The sequence below is a fragment of the Urocitellus parryii genome, unplaced genomic scaffold (genome assembly GCF_045843805.1).
Source record: "Urocitellus parryii isolate mUroPar1 unplaced genomic scaffold, mUroPar1.hap1 Scaffold_282, whole genome shotgun sequence".
NCBI classification, from domain to species: Eukaryota; Metazoa; Chordata; class Mammalia; order Rodentia; family Sciuridae; genus Urocitellus; species Urocitellus parryii.
The window spans coordinates 12376-19862 of record NW_027552667.1 but is presented as its reverse complement, the minus strand read 5'-3'; the positions used below and the strand labels follow the sequence as shown (position 1 = coordinate 19862).

Here is a 7487-nt window from a genome sequence, read left to right as displayed (position 1 = left end):
ATTCAATTGACCATTTATGTGTGGGCCTCTTTCTGGACTCTGAATTCAGTTTCATAGATCTGAGTGTTTGTATGGCTTTACGGTATGTCTTAAAAGCAAGTAGTGATTGTTCTCTTTTCCAAAACTGTTTTGGCTATTTTAGGATTCTGTGTTTCTGCATAAATTTCTATAAAACTATCCTTCTTGGATTTTGATTGAGTTTGTGTTGAATCAATAGATCAATTTAGGAGCATTTGTCAAGTGTTTTAGCAATATTCAATATTTGTATTACTAGTTTAAAAAAATTTAACTATTGTAGGGTGCATGGTGATGATAGCTCATTGTAGTTTTATTTGCATTTCCCTATGGTGAATGATGTTGAATGTATTTTTATGTGTTGTTTTGTTTTTGCCATTAGTATAATCTTATTTGGTGAAGTTTATTTTCATATCTTTTGCCCATTAACAAAAAAAATAATCATACTGTGTGTATATATGTGACTGCATGACCAATGTGATTCTGCAACCTGTACACTCAGAAAAATGAGAAATTATATCCCATCTGATTCAAATGTATGATATGTCAAGGTCATTGTACTGTCATGTGTAACTAATTAAAACAAATAAAAAAATTTTTTTTAAAAAGAAAAAAATCAGGTGATTTGTTCTATTATCAATTTTTAAGAATTTTTTACAAGTTCTTTTTTTACCCATATATTTTTTGTGCATTATAGTTGCACATAATGGTGAGATTTATTGTTACATATTTATACATGCACACAATATAAAAATACAATTTGGCCAGTTTTACTCCCAGTGTTTATTATTTTTCTTATGGCTCAATAAAACTCCATTCTGTATATACACCATATTTTCTTTATTCATTTATCTATTGATGGACACTTAATTAGGTTCCATAGTTTGGTTATTGTGGATTGTGCTGCTATAAACATGGGTATGCATGTATCACTATAGCATTGTGCCTTTAATTCTCTAGGACAAACACCGACGAGTGCTATAACTGAGCCATATGGTGGTTTCATGCCTTGCCTTTTGAGGAAGCTCCATACTGATTTCCATAGTGGTTGTACTAATTTACAATCCCACAAACAGTGTAAAAGTTTTCATTTTTTTTCATATCCTCTCCAATATTCATTACTGTTTATATTCTTTTTTTTAGAGAAAGAATTTGAATATTTATTTTTTAGTTCTCGGTGGACACAACATCTTTGTTTGTATGTGGTGCTGAGGATGGAACCTGGGCTGCACACATGCCAGGGGAGCGCGCTACCTCTTGAGCCACATCCCAGCCCGACTGTTTATATTCTTGATGGCTGCCATTCAGACTGAAATGAGAAGAAATCTTAGTATAGCTTTGGTTTTTTTAAATATTTATTTTTTAGTTGTAGTTGGACACAATATCTTTATTTTATTTATTTATTTTTATGTGGTGCTGAGGATCGAACCCAGGGCCTCACATGTGCTAGGAGAACGTTCTACCACTGAGCCACAATCACAGCCCCTTAGTATAGTTTTGATTTGCATTACCATAATTGTTAATAATATTAACATACATTTGGTGGCCATTTGTATTTCTTCTTTTGAGAAGTGTTTGTTGAGTTCCTTTGCTCATTTATTAATTGGGATATTGGTTCTGTTGGTGTTTTTGAGTTCTTCATATATTCTGGATATTAATACTCTGTCAGAATAGTAGCTAGCAAAGATTTTCTCCCATTCTGTAGGTTCTCTCTTCACATTCCTAATTGTTTCCTTTGTTGTGAAGAAGCTTTTTAATTTGATGCTGTCCCATTTATTAACTCTTGGTCTATTTCCTGAGCTTTAAGGGTCCTATCAAGGAAGTCATTGCCTGTGCTCTTTTGACACAAGTCCTTTACCAGATTTATCTTTGCAATTTTTTCCCCCAGCCTGTTTCTTGTCTTTTCCCTTCTCAACTGTATTTTGAGAAACAGAAGTTTTAAATTTTGATATCTGCAAGTTTTTACTTATGGTTTGTGTACTTTGGGTTTTAGGAAATCTTTGCCTAGTCCCAGATCACAAAGATTTTTCCTCTTGTTCTTTTGTGGAAGTTTTATGGTTTAAGGTTTTCCATTTAGGTTTAGCATACATATTGAGTCAATTTTCTTTGGTAGTGTAAGATAAGAGTTAAGAGTGGCATTCTTTTCTCTTATAAAAATTCAATTTTTTTCAGGCCCATTTGCTGGAAAAAGTATCATTTTGAAATTGTTTTTCTTAAAAACTTCACCACTGAGTCACATCCTCAGCCCTTTTTAGTTTTCATTTTGAGACAGGGTCTCTCTTAGTTGCTTAGGGTCTCTCTAAATTGCCAAGGCTGGCTTTGAACTTGAGATTTTCCTGGCTCAGTCTCCTGAGCTGCTGGGATTACAGGCAAGTGTCACTACCCCTGGCTGGAAGGATTTTTAAAAAACCCTTTCCCCTGTTGATTTCTTGGCACTTTATGGAAAATTCAATTGGCCATTTATGTGTGGGCCTGTTTCTGGACTCTGAATTCAGTTTCATAGATCTGTGTCTCTGTATGGCAACACCATATTGTCCTGATTATTTTAGCTTTACAGTATGTTTTAAAAGCAAGTAGTGATTGTTTTTTTTCCAAAATTGTTTTGGCTACTTTAGGATTCTGTGTTTCTGTGTAAACTTCTGCAAAAATAGCCTTCTTGGATTTTGATTGAGTTTGTGTTGAATCAATAGATCAATTTACGGGCCCTTATCAAGTGTCTTAACAATACTGAGTCAATTGAATTATGAACAATGTATGCCTCACTATTTATTTAGATCTTTAATTTATCTTTGCAAAGTTTTAATGTCTCTTCATCTACATACCATCATGATTTTGTTAAATTTATTTCCAAAGAATGTATACTTTGTGATACCAATGTATATAATATATTTAAAATTTTAATTTCCATTTGTTTGCTACTAGTATAAAGAAATACAATTGATTTTACTATGTTGACTTTATATCCTGTGATCTTGTTAAATTTACTTTTTAGTTATTGTTGCTCTTTTGGTAGACCCCTTAGGATTTTCTATGCAAATAGCCTCATTTCTAGTGCATAATTAGAATTTTATATATTACTTTCCAAACAACTTAAACTTTATTTTGGTTTCTGGCCTTATAACTCTAACTAGAAACTACCTTTGAAAAGCATAGTCAAGAGGAGACGTTCTTCTTTTCTTTCCAAGCTTAGGGGAGATACTTCAGTTTTACATTATGGGATTACCTAGGTTTTTGGTGGATTTCCTTTATGGGGTTGAGAAAGTTTTCTTCTATTTCTAGTTTGCTAAGGGTTTATTTTTAAAATCATAGATGGCTGCTTGAAATTTGTTAAAAACTTCTGTACCTTTTCAGACAACTATCTATTTTCTTTTTTTGTTTGTTAATTTGGGAGACTACATTTATTAATTCTTACATAGTGAATCAATCTTAGGTTTCTAGGATAAGCCCCACTTGATCATGATGTATTATTTTTACATGAGCTGGATTTGATTTACTAAAGCTGTTAAGGATTCTTGTGTCTGTATTCTTTAGGAATATTGGTCTGTAGCTTTCTAGTCTTTCATATTTATTTTAAAGTTTTTTTATTTGTTCTTTTTATATATACATGAAAGTAGAATATATTTTGACATATTATACATACATGAAGTATAACTTATTCTAATTAGGATCAAATTCTTGCATTCTTGTGGTTGAACATGATGTGAAGTCACTTAAATTTCTTTACTAGTATTAGTTTTGGGGTAAAATCAGCCTCATAAAATAAATTGGAAAACATTTCCTTCTACTGTTTTACAGGATTGGTCTTATTCTTTCCTTAAATATTTGGTAGAATGCATCAGTAAAATCCTCTGGACCTACAGATTTTCTTTGCAGGAAGGTTTACAATCATAATTTTGTTAGATAGGGATATTTAAATTATTTTGTTATGAATGAAAAAGAATGGCTGGTCATTTGTTCTGATCTTTCAAGTAACTTATTAATTCTAAATAATTTGATGAACTTATTGGCATACTTTTGTAACATTGCTTTGTTACGCCTTTAGTGTGTATGAAATTGTTCATTCCTGATGCTGGCCACTGTGTCCTCAGCTTTTCTTGTCCAGTTTGGCTAAGGACTCACCAGTTCTACTTTTCAGAGAATCAGCTTTTGGTTTTATCCATCTTCTCTCTTTGTTGTGCCTTTATTATTTTATTAATTTCTGGTTAATTATTTTCTTCCATGTAGTTTGGGTTCTGTTGCTCTTATTTTTCCTAGTTTCTTATGGTGGGATCTTAGATAATTAATTTCAAACTTTTCTTCTTTCCAATGTAAGAGTGTAAGTTATCAATTTCCCTTTCAGGGCTGTTTTAGATGATCTCCCACTTTTGATAGATGCTGCTTTAATTTTCACTCTGTTCAAAATATTTTCCAATTTTATTTGTGATTTCTTTTTTTTGACCAGTGTCATTTATAAGTATGCTGTTTAATTTACAAATTTTGGAGCATTTCTAGATGTCTTCCTATTTGGGGTTTCTAATGAATTTCATTGTCATCAAAGAATATACTTTGTATATTAATCCTTTAAAATTTATCAAGCCTTGTTTTAGAGTCCATTGTGGTTTTATCCTGATAAATGTTCTATGTGTACTTGTGCCTTTTTTAGGTGCAGTTTTTTTTTTCCTGAGTACATTTGTTTAATCTGACACATTACATCAAAACATCACACTGTACACCATTAATAGGTTATTATTTCTACATATTTATGTATCCATTAAAAATAAATTTAATTTAGATTTCAAAAATAAATGTCAAAATTTTATTCTTTGATTTTTAAAAGCCATTTAAGGATTTAAAAAAATGTTTTCAGCTCCCAGATTTAGATCTTTTCCTGTAACAAAATGTCTGAGATAATCAACCAAAAAAACAGGGAAGGTTTGTTTTGGCTCAGAGTTTTGAATGCCTCAGTTCATGGTTGATTAGTCTCATTGCTTTTGGGCTAATGGTGAGGCAATATATCCTGTCAGGAATGCATAGTAGATTTTAGTCTAGGAGCTGTATTGAAGTCCACAAGTGGACTTGGGTTTTAGCTCAGTGGTACAGCACTTGTCTAGCACATGTGAGGCCTTGGGTTCAATCCTCAGCACCTCTTAAAAATAAGTAATTAAAATAAAGGTGTTATGTCCATCTACAACTAAAAATGTGTATAAAAAAGTCGACAACTATAATTTTGTCTACTTCTTTTACATTGACTGGTTTTGCTTCATGTATTTTGAAGCTCTGTTGGCATTGTTATGTTTTCTGTATTACTATGAGCACCTGATCTGAAATTTACTTTGTCTAATATTGATATAATCAATTTCCTTCTTTTGGCTTAGAGCTTACATAGCATATATTTATCTATCATTTGTCTGATCTTGGGGGTAATTTTTTGGGAAATTCCTTTCATTGCTCTTTCATTTTTAACCTGTCCATGTCTGTAAAGTCTGTTTCTTGTAGACAGCATATAGTAGGATCTTATTTTGTACCTAATCTGATAATCTGTGTCTTCTAATGTGAGTATTTAGACCACTTACTTTCAATACTATTGTTAACATGGATGACTTTAAATTTACCTTTTTGATAATTATTTTCCTTCTGTACCATCTATTTTTTTGCTTTAGTTTTTTTCTTTGTTCCTTTATCCATTTGCATCAATCAAATATTTTTTTATGATTCAAGTTTATCTCCACTATTGGTTTACTAGCTTAACCTCTTCTTTTATGATTTTTTAAAATTGTTTACTCTAGAGTTTATAATATTTAACTAGTCACAGTCTCTTTTTAACAATATCATATCACTTTACATGACAAGTGAGAACCTTACAGCAATATACTTCCATTTTCTTCCTCTTGTTCTTGGTGCAATTATTGTTACACATATTACTTTTACATATATTATTAACCCTCACACTTTGTTTCCTTTAAATTGTCAAATATCTTTAAAGAGATTAAATAGGAGGAAGAATATTTTTATATATACACACATGTTTACCATTTCTAGCATTCTCTATTCCTTTGTGTGGATTAAAATTTCCATCTGTTATCATTTTCTTTCTGCTTGAAGAGCTTCCTTGAACATTTCTGCAGTTGTGTTAGTGATGAATATATGTTGTTTTACTCGTAATGTCTCTTTTTCACCTTTTCTTTTGTACAGAATGATTATATTTATAGTGTAGGAGAATGTATGTTTAAAAATGCATGGAGTACTTGCTTTGGCAGCACATATAACAAAACTGGAACAACACAGAGAAGATTGGCACAGGCCCTGTGCAAGGATGACACACGCCTTCAAGAAGAGTTCTACATCTTTGTACTCAAAGCCCTGAAATGTGCACTTAAAATGCTTAAATATTAAATCTTATGCTATGTATATTTTACCACAGTAAAAAATGCACAGAAATTGATTCTAAAACACACATATAAAACTGTTAATATTAGTTTACTCCTAGAAGAAAGAGTTGGAGGTAAAAGGCAACTTTTAGGATTCTTTAATTTTTAAACTTTTAATATGGAAATACATCACACACACACACACACACACACACACACACACACACACCCCATTTAGGGCAAAATGCTCATGAACATTTCCTAAAATTAGGGACATTCTCTATAACCATAGTATATTTACAAATACAGTAAACATAATTTTAATTTTGTTAATTAGTTAAAATTGTATGTAAGTTATACAATATGATGTTTTTATGTACATATTCCTTGTGGAATGGCTAAATCAAGCTTTTTAACATAGGTATTACCTTATATACTTATCATTTTTGTGTGATGGGAACACTTAAAATTCACTCTCTTGGAATTTTCAAGTATAAAATGTGTTGTTATTAACTGTAATCAACATAATATACAATAGATCTCTTGAACTTTATGCCTCCTTAACTGAAATTTCAGGTCCTTTGACCAAAATCTTTACTCCATCTAACCTCATAGTTTCTGGTAACCACCATTTTACTCTCTGCTCCTATGAGTTAGACTTTTTTTTTTTTAAACACTCCACATGTGACTAAGATTGTGCAGTATTTTTCTTTCTTTTTTTGTAGACAGCATATAGTAGGATCCTTGTTGTCATTAATGATAGGAATTCCTTCTTTTTTTAAGGGCTGAAAATATTCCTTTATGTATTTGAACTATATTTTCTCTATTCTTCCACCTGTCAATAGATGACTTAGGTTGATCGTATGACTTGCTGACTGAATACTGCTGTGGTGAACATAGTCATGCAGGTGTCTCTTCAATACTCTGATTTCATATTCTTTGGGTGGACACCCAGTTTGCTGGCTCATGTGGTACTTCTATGTTTAATTTTTTGAGGAAACTCCATACTGTTTTCCATAATTACTATAATCCCAGTAATAGTACATGAATCTTTCTTTTTCTCCACATCCTCTCCAACACTTGTGATCTTTCATCTTTTTGATGATGGCTATTCTAACAGATGTG

At 31.6% G+C, this 7487-nt stretch overlaps 1 non-coding gene across 1 annotated transcript; it reads left to right on the top strand.

Annotated features, from left to right (window-relative positions):
- The first annotated feature begins 6235 nt into the window (after positions 1–6235).
- Positions 6236–6342, top strand: LOC144251911 (U6 spliceosomal RNA). The gene has a single exon (XR_013342816.1). It is a non-coding gene; the product is annotated as a U6 spliceosomal RNA (small nuclear RNA).
- Positions 6343–7487: the final 1145 nt, after the last annotated feature.